General features: G+C 33.3%; 1 long non-coding RNA gene across 1 annotated transcript; it reads right to left on the reverse strand.

Moving 5' to 3' along the window:
- Positions 1-990: 990 nt before the first annotated feature.
- LOC143228217 (uncharacterized) lies at positions 991-3,616 on the reverse strand. The gene is made up of 3 exons (XR_013015265.1): positions 3,565-3,616; positions 1,521-1,640; positions 991-1,299 (listed from the first exon to the last, which is right to left on the reverse strand). It is a non-coding gene; the product is annotated as an uncharacterized LOC143228217 (long non-coding RNA).
- Between the last annotated feature and the right edge of the window lie 9,517 nt (positions 3,617-13,133).

Genomic DNA, 13,133 nt, shown 5'->3' on the forward strand with positions numbered 1-13,133 from the left:
ACATACGACTTCAAAGTGTAGATACGAATCACGAAATCTCAGATACACAAGCGTGATACGATAACAGTACCAACCTCCTTTATTATCAGTAAAAGTGATTTAGTAGTCATAAAAAAGTATATCACAAACTCGCTAATAATTACATAAGTAGAGAACATTATATTAACATTATTTTGGGTCTTTACAAAGTCGTTACTGTTCATGTCACAACGTCCGGTCATGCTTTATATAATCACCAGCCATTTTTACAATTACAATTACTCTGAAGCTTAGTTTTCATTGCTAAAGGCTGTGTCGTAAGACTGTCATTTTTAAATCGTACCTCTCCTTAAAGTACGCATTCCATAAATCAACTATAGCATGAGGACAAAGGTTTTCTAGCACCCATTTGAACAGTCCAATCACACAAAATTCTATAGACGTTTTGTCCGGTGACTTCATGTACGTCTTCATGTGGAATAGCATAAATACCAGTCATGTTCTTCAGCTTCTTAAGGAATGCAACGGTTGATCTCATATGTCGTAACAATTTATGTACACAACACTAGATTCTTCATGATTATGTTGTGTACTATTTTCTGGAGCAAATGGATGACTTTTGCTTCTGACCTACGTGTTTTTGGATTTTCGTCTGTTACAAGACACCCTAGTATTTTGACAGGAATCTTAGTTTCTCCACGTCTCTTTCTGGATAGTTCTGGTATCCCAAGTTGATCCAAATTTCTTTGTTTTCTAATGCCATTAAGTACAAAAGATATTTCATTCTTGAAAATTCTAAATTTCTTATCTGAACACATCTTTCGGGTCTGAATGTATGAATATTTTGCAACCAAAAACGCTCTTACTTACTTTTACCAAAAATGACCCATTTTCAGTGGCATCCCACTAAATTCAACACACACAAAATATTAAAGTGTAGTTCTGATATATTTCGTTCCATCGCGACTTTATATTATTTGCGGTAGTCTCTTGATGTGCTGATTTGCATATTTAAAATCTCTTTAAAGTAATATACACAACCTTCTATTGTCACCTGTTTCATCACAGCCACAATATATTTATTGAAATACATTTAGAAAAATCAAAAGAAATAACGTTTTGATGAGAACAACAATAAAGTTCTTACATTAATTCTGTAAACAAACACAATGTTTGTGTTCTATTTCTTTTGTTATATCGATATTGTGATTTCAACCATTTTACAACGTCAGTAAACCAGAGTCAAGGTACACGAAAGCGTGAAAAATGTTTTGATGGTGGAAGAATGAGGCGGGAAAATAAAGAGACGAGAACTAGAGCCTAGAGAAAAAAAGAATGAAAATAAAACATATTTAAAATAACAACCTAATAACCACTCGTTACCTTGAAGTAAAGATTCAAAGGAGGTGAAAATAATAAAGTGGTTATAAAATACACTCAAGTTTCAGCTTCTTAAGATCCTTTACAATACGTATAAAAAATCACAGATACCACAAAATGCACTAAATTTAGAAAAGGTTCAGGAACTTAATGAAACATACCTGGCTAGGTGGTTAGAGAGCTCGATTGGTAATCTGATGGTCATGGGTTTGAATCCTCCTTACACCAAACATGCTCGCTCTTTCAGCTGTGGAGACTTTATAATTTGACGATCAATCCCACTAAAATAAAAGAATATTCCAAGAGTTGGCGATAAGTGGTGATGACTAGATGCCTTCTCTATAGTCTTACACTGCTAACTTAGACTAACGCAGATAACCCTCGTGTAGCTATGCGCGAAATCCGAAAACAAACAAACATACTGTTTTTCTACTGTTTTTTTCTTTTTCCAAACACTTTTCAGTCGATCGCTATTCTAATTCTATAGCATCATGGTATTTACGTGAAATCTGATAAGGTTCTCTTTGTTTTATCAAATTCAGAATGACAGAATTAATTTACATGAACAGGTTTCTCGTTTTGATACTTACTTAAATACTGTAATTCGTACTGAAAAGAAATTGAATAATAAGATTAAATCAGTTATTATTAATATATACCCTGAACAAGTTTACTCTAGTTTTATAAATACCGAAGAAAGAACAGTGTGAAGCATGTGCAATCGACGATTTTAGTCAAATTCATTTTACTTATAACACATTAAATCATGATGGGCGTACATATATGGTTTTATTTGAGATAGTATCATCGAGAGTGAATAAAGTTAACAAATTGATTGTTCATTCGATGTTCAATCAAAATGTAACACAATTGAATTTATCAAGTCCTATCGATAAAACTTTCTGTCATACTGTAGAGAAAGATTACTTACACAAGGTTTACCAAAAATAATGTGCATGTTTCCTACATTTGAAACAGCTCAGTGGGACAGTGGTATATCTACGGACTTACAATGCTAAAAACTGGGTTTCGATAGATGCTGTGGGCAGAGCAAAGCTAGCCCATTATGTAGCATTGTGCTTAATTTTAAAACAAACCAGCCTATCTTTTAAAAACAAACACAGTTTTTAAAATAACTGTGATAATAATAAAATGTTCTTAACAAAATACTTCATTTTGTTGTTTCTTGAGATAAAAGATAATGTGTACAAGGAAATACATTTATTTCACATTTTATACATCCGGCATGTCTACTGTCTATAATCACAGAATATCACAACAAACATTATGTTCACTATACTTTTACTTTGACAATGAACTTAGCAGTCAGTAAAACAGATTTATCTATCCAGGAACTTTACATAATAACATAGAAAGATAAATGTACATTTATAAAATTCTCAACATTTTTTGCACATTAAGAAACTATTTTTTACTTCTGAGTTACTACTTCCTGGTTACGATCTAGAACTCGCATATTTGTTACTTAAATATAACTTTACAAACATAATTCACCAAGAGTAATAGTTGTAAAGTTCTATCTTGACTATCTTCTTGAACATGTAATTGTTCAAACAAGGAAAGAAATGACAGTATCATCCCTCATACAATCTGGGCTGCATTCTTCAAATTTATCTGATGTCGGGGCTATAAATTTTTCTGACAAGTTGACAGATCGATAACCTTTGATATTTAAAATTATTACAAACTAAAACATTTACAGATTGTAATATGCAACATATTTGTCAGGATTAAGTCAAATTTGATAGAGTCTGGTACATATCAATTAGTGTACAATTCTTTCTACTCAGTTAGTAACACATATGTCAATGACTTCTACTTAATAATCAACCAGTTTTCTATCATGCAATGAAAACAAAGACTAATATATTTAATATGATATATAACAATTCAGAATACTGATTGTGGCTCTTGCACGATATAAGGAATGGGGAATGTGTTAAAAATTTTACGTTTTGTGATCTCACAACAAAATGTACAAGGAATGACACAGTTCAAACAGTTGTTTCGTGATACTTAGTGCTGAATTGAAACGGTTGAACTGCAGTGGAACACAAGCATGTATGCATACTATATGGAATGAAATAGTTTTCTTGTAGTAAATTATCATGTAAATTATCTACTTAGAAATTTGATTGCAAGGGCATGTGAAAATCAAGTTATCATTATAATATAAAACCCTACCTTGTTGTGGATGCAACAGAAGTGAAACCAAAAGGTAGTTGTACTGAATTTTTGATACCATGAAAATAAGAAAAATAATGTTAGTAATATCTAGTTTGTGGCGTCATCTGTTGCATAAATTGTCTTTATAATAATAATGGTAGTTAAAAGCTTAGGTACATAAAATGGATTACACCTTGCAGTTAATAGTTATTTATAACGAAAATTAGTATCTTAAGGGTAAAATAACTCATTAGTCAAACAATTAAAAAATGAAGGTTGAAAGTGATACAAGATTTTATTATCAGTTTCACTTAAAAATGTAATGCGACAAAAAACAACACTTAGCTACTATGCTATTGTTTTTGGTTCAAAGCTACACAACGACGTATCCCTACTCTACCTATCATGAGGAATCGAGCGCCAAATGCTAATGTTATAAATCTCTAAATTTATCTCTCACCACTTAAGGATGTTAATCACTAACACAATTTATTAAAAAATAGAAAGTGTATTACTGATAAAGTCGACAACAAATTATCGTAATCTTTCTATTAAGAATGTTTTCTTCGTTTACTTAACTAACTTTACCTCATTATTTTCATATAATCGACGACTCTAGATTTTTAAAGCTGTATATTTATTCACAGCCCATAACAGCAAATACGTCTTTGCAACTGACTAATAATCAGATCTTCTTATGACACTGGTTTCCCAGTAGTACAAAGGTATCCGTTCAGACATCTAACGCATAGAAATCGGATTTCAATACCCGTGATAGACACAGCACAAATAGCCCATTGTGGTCGGCTATAAATAAACAAATTAATTAATATGTACATAATAGCTTATACCAGTAAGAAAATAGAACTTTCTAAGAATTCAAATCAACCACACCATAATATAATATGCAATTATTGCTAACCTATAAGGCATCAGCATATAAACAGTCGTGTGTATAAAAGTTTGTTATAATTCAGGAACACAACTTAAACGCCGATGTTATTCAACCCTTAAAAAAAAACAAAAAAACATAACAATCCTTTTCTTCTTCCAAATTAAAGAACTCCACGGTTCTAAGAGTATTGTTGTTCTCCCCTCTTGTATATCAATTCAAAATTGAGACACCACGTACAAATAATCTTTAGGTAGGTTTGCAGGAAAATTCTACAAGTATTTTACCATTACAAAGGAAATGATATTGTTCTTTGCCCAGGAAAAGGTGTGAAATTCTCTGAAATATTCATTAACATGAAGAAAGTCTAAGATAAAATTGGATCCTAATGGTAGTTTTGTCACCAAAATACACTTACTAAAACACAGTTAGAATGATTAAAACAGTTTAAATTTACTACATTTCCGGACTTATGGAAATGGATATTATAGTATTCTCAAGCATGTTTTATTCCAATTTCCTGAAAAGTTTTTCATGACAATGGGAGATGGACCATGGATGCTTAATTTCAAAGTAGGTAGGTGCCACTAGGTCATTCTCGGTTCCTGGTGTACTTTAAAATTATTAGTTAAAGAGCATTTAAGCTCTAAAAGTTATGGATATTAAAACATCTCTTAATCTATTTCTACTTAACTGAACCATAGTGGTTTATGTACCATTTAACCAAAAATATTGTTTAATTTATTCTTTCTCCTAGAGTTTAAAAGCATAGAAGTTAAGATATGATTTTCATTTACTGATTATTCAAAGCTTGATTAAGCAAAAGGCCATCTGTACTCTATCTACCACGGATATCGAAACTTGGTTTAAACCGTTGTGCCATAGGGGGCAGATGATTTGGTAAATGATAACAAATCACTTGAGAATAATTCAGAACAACACATGACGTTGTATTTTATGGCATTGACTATTCTAAAAATATACAATAACTTATTTAATTTTTCTATTGACCGTTTGAAATAGATATACAGTCAATACAGAGAAGTGTTCTTTTCCTCAAATAAACGTTTTTACAATAATTATGTTACAAACAAGATATAACAATTTGTTATACCACCAACCTGGACAACTTTTATTCATTGCAATTCTTTTTTATCAAATTTTAATCTAATTTAATTCGTCCATTTCAGTTATATGTGGACAAAAGATGTTACATTAGTTCCTCTCTTAAGACTGCGTTACACATTTAGTTTTTTTTTTTTTTTCAATTTCACACAAAGCTACACGAGGGCTATCTGCGCTAACCGTCCCTAATTTTGCAGTGTAAGACTAGAGAGAAAGCACAAGTCATCACCACCCACCGCCAACTCGTGGGCTATTCTTTAACCATCGAATAGTGGGATTGACCGAAACATTAAAATGCCCCCACGGCTGAAAGGGCGAACATGTTTGGTATGACGGGGATTCGACCAGCGACTCTTGGATTACGAGCCGAGTGCCTTAACCACCTGGCCACGCCGCGCTAAACACATTTATAGTTGATAAAACTGTTAATTCTTTTGCATTTTTGCGGTTGTAAAAATATTTATCGACAATTTTGATATTATTTTGAAAATCTAGGTAACTTATATCCAAGGCTGTAGATTTTTGCAACTAATCAGGTTTATCACTGTCAACACCCACACACACGCACACACATATTGTATGCTTCATTTGAGCGATGTGTATAACTGTTTCATCCAAAACTGATACATGAAATACAACCTCTTGAAATACACATATTATGGCCGCAGATAATGTTTGAATGAAAAATAACACAAACAAAAATTAACACTAAACGATTTAACTGTGTGACGTTGATGATGTATTTGAGCAAAGCGTTAAGTCTAATTTAGCCGCACGCTATGCTAATGTAACGGGTATTTTATTATAAATGTTGCCACGTGCGACATAACACTATAGTTAGCATTCATATACTTGGTTCTTCAAAAAGTTAGGAATTCGACAGTACAATGTCGTTACAAGTAGAAATGTAGCCGGAGAAACATAAAGACTCTCCTAAAGTTACATTTTTAAACAGTGTGAAAACATGGGACATTTCGTTTTCGAGCCACTGGATACGGTGATATTTTAAACATTTCATGTCACTTTTCAATTAGTGAAATAACTCAGTAGACATAGACAGAGATGCAAAATTTAATTTAACAATGCTTTTTGTGTGGTTTGGGGGGAGGGACCTTTATTACCCTTGAGAACCTGGAATTGGCAAATTTCCACTACCCTGCTCGTCAGTCCCTGGGCGATACTTATAAATAATTGTAATCATTAACATGTAGATGAAGTTCAATAACTATTTACTGTTGTGTACTATTTAAAAATGTATTTTTAAGTATAGGGTACTCGGAAGTTAGAACTAGGACTTTATTTGGCAGTATTCACACTAGGTTCGTTTGAAACTGGCCCAGTATGGCCAGGTTGTTAAGGCACTTGACGCGTAATCCGAGTAAACGGCCGTGGGGGCGTTATAATGTGACGGTTAATCCCACTATTCGTTGGTAAGAGTATCCCAAGAGTTGGCTGTGGGTGGTGATGACTAGCTGCTTTACCCCTAGTCTTACACTGCTAAATTAAGGACGGTTATCGCAGATGGCCCTCGTGTAGTTTTGCGCGAATTTCCACAAACAGTTAATATGTAATTATGATCGTCCCGCTGCGGGTTCCGTTAAATGTCAGAATTAACAATGCTTAAAATCTGAATTCACTTCCCGATCTGAACAGAGCGCATGAGCTAAAATTAAACATACACTAACAACCTGTTAGTACTGGAAATGCTTTTCAAACTCGTTAAGGTTCGTTTCGTTTGGAGAACAGAATGAACAACAGTTTAATTAATAAATAAACATTAAACCGAATTGAGTTCATCTGAAGAGGTGGTCTCTGTCTGTTGGCAGACTATATGTGTTCGATTCGCTTGAGAAAATCGAATTTGAACATGGGAGAAACTCGATCCGTTTATATTTTACTTAACTGGAAATTGTATTTCCTCGCGTAGTTTTGACTGTACAGTAATGCAATAAGTTACACACGTACAGGTGGATATATGCCCAGGGAACAATATGGACAACATAGCAAACAAAAGAAATTTTTAGACTTTTGTTTGTCTTTAGTTCATCTCTTCAAACTTATCATCAATTGCCATTAGTGCCATTCTCACAAAACGCAGTCGTTTCTTGCTGTTGCCACGAAGGTAATGAAGACGACGAGAGCGCTCTTCTAAAATGGCCACCAGTCTTCTCCTGTGCTCATTATTTATTTATCCGCAGACTAAAAAAAAAATGAAACAATAGTGCTGAAAACACAATAAATTAGTTCCAGAATCGTAACCACCTTTAAAATGTACTAAGATGCAATGCCGGACAATAGAAACATTCTGTTTTAAAGCGAATCTGGTTCCCTTGATTATTGCAATATAAAACTAGTGAAGTGAGTACTGAAAACAACCGAAAATAAACTGTGAACACGAAATACGTTTGATTTTTCAAAGGAACTTAGCACATTTGTATGCAAGACAAGTGTCAACAAATAGCACATTTACGAGTCGAACGCCTTAACTCACCTGGCCATACATATTAATAACAGCAAATATAAACAGCATGTATTTAAATTAATATCGTCAGATGATTCAGGTGGATTATTCTATGCAAATCGCTCTAGTGGTCTGTCTGCGGACTTAAAGCTTTATGTTTAATTAAAAACAACAACAACAACTGTGCAAATCAAGCTTATAATATAATTCAGTACTGTGTTTTGAAATGACTTTTATTATACGTAACTGTTCCTCTTCTTTCTATGAAACTTAAATTTCTTGTACTTGATTGTGGGCTATCATTTGAGGAACCGATGTTACTTGCAAGTTGCTTTTTTTATTACAATCTTAAGCTACTTATCAGATGTCCTTATGTATATCTTGATGAAAAATATACATATTTTCAGCTCAATTTAAGTCATAAGTACAAGTGTCATTCAGAGGTTAATGTAGCGCAGTGTTTCTCAACTAGTAGTCTGCATGCTGGCGTTGGTCCGACACAACTACCTTGCCGGTCCGTAAAATTTCACAAACAGAAACAAAAACTGACAATGGACTTTTCGTTTTACTTGCATTTAAATGATTCCTAACAGTTTTAGAGAGGCAGCGAGCCTGTATATAAGATAAAAGAGTTTCTGATTTGTTTGTTATTATGCACAAAGTTACACAAAGGGTTACCACAGGTATCAAAACCCAATTTCTTGTTGTATAAGTCCAAAGACATACTACTGGGAGGTGAAAAGGTTGAGAAACATTGGACATAACATTATTATAAAACTTAGATTCAGTAAGTATTCTCGAATGTAAAGTGGTGAGTATTTGTTTTGTTTATAGATAAGCACAAAGCTCCATAATGGACTATCTGTGCTTTGCTCACCACGAGTGTCGAAACCCGTTTATTATTGTTGAACGTTTGCAGATATACGGCTGTGCCACTGGGAGGCATGGTGAGTGATCCGAATATTGTATACTTAAAGAGCCAAACTGGACATTGATCTCAAAAATAAGTGTATGGACTATGTAAGAAACAATGATTTAGATATTGTATGCTTGCATTAAAATAGTGATCCAGGTAAATCAATGATGTTAGAAAAACACTTAAGTTGAAGAAATCAAGTTAACGCAATGATCGTTTTGATAACCAAAAAAGGCGCGGCATGGTTAGTGCGCTGGACTTACAGTCTGAGGGTTCTAATCCTTGTCCCACTAAATATGTTCGCTATTTCAGTAGTTGAGGCGTTATAATGTGAGGATCAATCCCACTTCGTTGGTAAAAGAGTGGCGCAAGAGTTAGATGTGAGTGGTGACGATAAGCTGCTTTCACTCTAGTCCTTTACTACTAATTAGGGACGACTAGCACAGATAGCGCGCGTGCAGTTTTGCACGAATTTCAAAACAAACTAACAAATCTAAAAAGAAAGTCGAAACATTAAAATATTGCTCAAATTTCCATAATCCCTAGCTGAGCGTGCTCAGCTCATTAGCATGCATCATCTGCTACTGCATTGTTGTTGTGTGTTGGAGTTTACTTACATTTAAAGCATGAAAAAGTTGACTGAATATTTTAAGTAGTAATTATGGTTTTTAGTAATTTAAGCTTACTAATGGTAGTTTTTATCGCGGATTTTTCGTGCCGTGAACTTAGTGTAACAAATCTTATTTTTAACCGGCCTAATCCTTATTTTCTCAGAAGTTCACTGAGAACAGAACCACCAAATAAGCCTGAGTAAATGTGTTTTAGTGAATGATGAGTGTGTGTTTTACTTATACAATCACTGTTATTATTTTGTTCGGCAAACTGTAAGGTAGCTGTTTTCTATAATTAATCATATTTAAAATTTACCATTTATTTAGTTTGTCTATTTCGTAAAATAACAATCGCTCATGTAAGCTGACAATACAAAATTTACAAATATTTACCTACAGGGTGTCTGAAAATTCAGGAATCACAGATACTTGGCACTTATCTTAATTTCAGATATGTGAATGATTATGGTACTGTCAAAGAATGAGAAGACTGAATTCATCCTGCTGTGTGGTAGAGAAGGTCGGTCTCAAAAAACTGCATAAGAAAAGATGTTTGTGAAAAGAAAAGATCAGAGAGACCGAACATCTGAAACAATCACTTTCTGATGAGTGTCGTACAATAGACAATGACACGAATACGTTTCAAAGATCTCAAAGAGAATGGAAATATCATCCACGAACATGTCTTGAACTATAAGGACAGCATAAAGAAGAGATTTTGTAAAATTTACTAAAGTGCCTATCATTACAGACTTTTTGGAAACTTTGTACAACTGTTAGGCCTAATGTTACCACTTTAGGCATAGTTATATCTATAATGCAATGATGCGAAAGATAATCAGTTATTCTGAAGCTATTACCTTCAAATTGGGCTCGGCATGGTCAGGTGGGTCGCAACAAACATGCTCGCCCTTTCAGCCATGGAGGCGTTATAATGTGACGGTCAATCCCACTATTCGTTGGTAAAAGAGTAGCCCAAGAGTTAGCGGTGGGTGGTGAGGACTAGCTGCCTTCCCTCTAGTCTTATACTGCTAAATTAGGGACGGCTAGCGCTGATAACCCTCGAGTAGCTTTGCGCGAAATTCAAACAAACAAATACCTTCAAATTAATATTTTGAATGATAATCCTCCAAAACGACATGTTAGAAGACTAATACGATAGTAAAACCATATTCAACCATTGTTTGACAATGCTCAACACATTTCATTGCATATCAACAATAGGCAACACAAACTTAAGTTCATAACAAAATATTAAAATGAAAAAAATTACAGCGTTTTAAATATAAAATTGTGAGTGCAATCTTTGAGATATGTGAGTAGGCAAAAACATGACGAGAAAGGCGGGAATATATATAACAACATCAACACAAATCGATAACTGAAAATATACTAGTCGATGACCTGTGGCTATAAAATATATAGAGTTAAAAATTGTATTTTTTGTAAGACATACACTAAAATATACAAACTAAACGAATCAATAATACTGTGTAATGAAATCACAAAACAGAAGCCAAAACAATAGTTTATACAATTTCTCAAAAGGTATTGCATAATTTTTCCACGTTTACTCGAAACTGAGTGAAGTTTGTTGCTTGCTAATTAGTAAAGAAACATAAAATAATATATTATAAGGCTTATATGTTATTTTTGAAACATAAAACCTATTGTATATTATATTTTAATTAACTAAGGATAGAAATATTCTTTAGTACTTAATCATTACAAGGAAACGAAATTGGGAGAAAACTGAACCCTACTTTTGCTGCAATAATAAATAAATAAACACTTTATCATACTTCTAATATTTTTTAACTTGCTTTTGTATCAATACGTGTAATATTGCTTGGAAAATTTGCTACTCTATGTGATGTTCCTTTCTGGGTTAGCGATGAGTTTACCTACTTACAACGCAAATTTCGCGGTTCAATATTCCACAATGGACACAGCAAATAACCATATGTGGCTTTGTGCTACAAAAAAAAACAAGCTTTATTGTGACCAACTTTTTACAGTAAGTGTAACCGAATCTTCTTAATTTTAGTTAGAATGCTTATATCACAGTATATAATTTCTCACGTTAGTTCCGGGTTAGACATTGTACCATGACATAAATTAATGTTCAGAAACTCGGTGTTTACGGTATTTCCAGTTTGAGTCAAATTTTATAATTATCATAAATAAAGCTACGAGGAAGTACTCCATTTTGTATATAATGAAAGTGTTTTGTAGAAAGTTGACGCTTGAAGAGACAATGTAAGTGAAATATAAATTTACTTACTACACTTGATTGTACACTTTAATATTCACCGCGTTTTATTCAATGTTTATCTATTCATGTTTTTTATGTTGTTGTCTTTCGTAGATTTTTATAATTTTATATTTCTATTATAGGCCGTATCCACGGCATTTAAAGCATATTGAAAAATTCATTAATTCATTTTGAATGTTTAGTGAAAATTGTTAAATACTGTGTATTAGGTTTTCCGTTGGGAAATTTAAATAAAGTTGTTAATAATTAATGGTCCTGATAAGAAAAGAAATGCGTAGCCGAGGTAATTCTAGAATGTAAAAGAAACAAACAAGATGAAACCCTCTCCAAATTAATTTATTAACAAACATGAAAACAACATTTTGGGCAAAGGCCCTGCACCAAGCTTGAAAGTAGAATGAAACAAGTAAAATAAATAAGAAAAAAAAAAGATCACATATTTCTAAGCTAAAACAGAGCAATGTAAGTTATGAGAAGTAACAAAAAATAGTTATTAAGCAATGTCTGATGAGAAAAACTCCCATGAGTAAATTCAGTAAATTAAAGTAATGACACACTTAACTAAGTAAATAAACAAGGCGATAACGCAAACAGATGATAACATGAACAGATTTGTTTAGTTTGTTTTGAATTTCCCGCAAAGTTACTGAATGGCTATCTGCGCTAGCCGTCCCTAATTTAGAGGGAAGTCAGCTGGTTATCACCACCCACTATTCGGATTGACAGTCACTTATAACACCCCACGGCTGAAAGGGTGAGCATGTTTGGTGTGACAGGAATTCGAACCTGCGACCCTTGGGTCGAGTGCATTAACCACCGGGCCATGCCGGGCTGCATTTTAATGGAAATAGTAATTGCTCCTTGGTGGTTCAGTGTTAATAACACTAAATATCGGGCTTCGATACTCTTGGTGGGTAGAGTACAGTTAGCATATTGTGTAGCCTTGTGATTAATCAAATAATAAACTTTAATATTCTTGTTATTTTTTATTTTGATCCGAAATAAACAAGTTTTAAAAGGAATGTTCAAAAAGAAATTCACTTTAAGTGATTTTTTTTATATCAAACCATATTTTAATCTCATTGGTTTTGTAGTTTTTCGGAGTTTAAGTAGCGACAATTAAAGTATTATACTGCGTATATGGCCAATCCCAACTAAAAAATTCTGATGTGGGAGACAAAACTTAGATTTGAAATAGTCAAGTTAATAGAAATATGAGGAAAAACGTTTGTAGCTTAATTGAGTTTTATCAGTCGTTTTAGGTATAAAATATTCTGGACTAGGCAGTGAAAAGATTCGGAGGCGCA

This window comes from Tachypleus tridentatus, chromosome 10 (assembly GCF_004210375.1).
Source record: "Tachypleus tridentatus isolate NWPU-2018 chromosome 10, ASM421037v1, whole genome shotgun sequence".
In the NCBI taxonomy this organism is placed as follows: domain Eukaryota; kingdom Metazoa; phylum Arthropoda; class Merostomata; order Xiphosura; family Limulidae; genus Tachypleus; species Tachypleus tridentatus.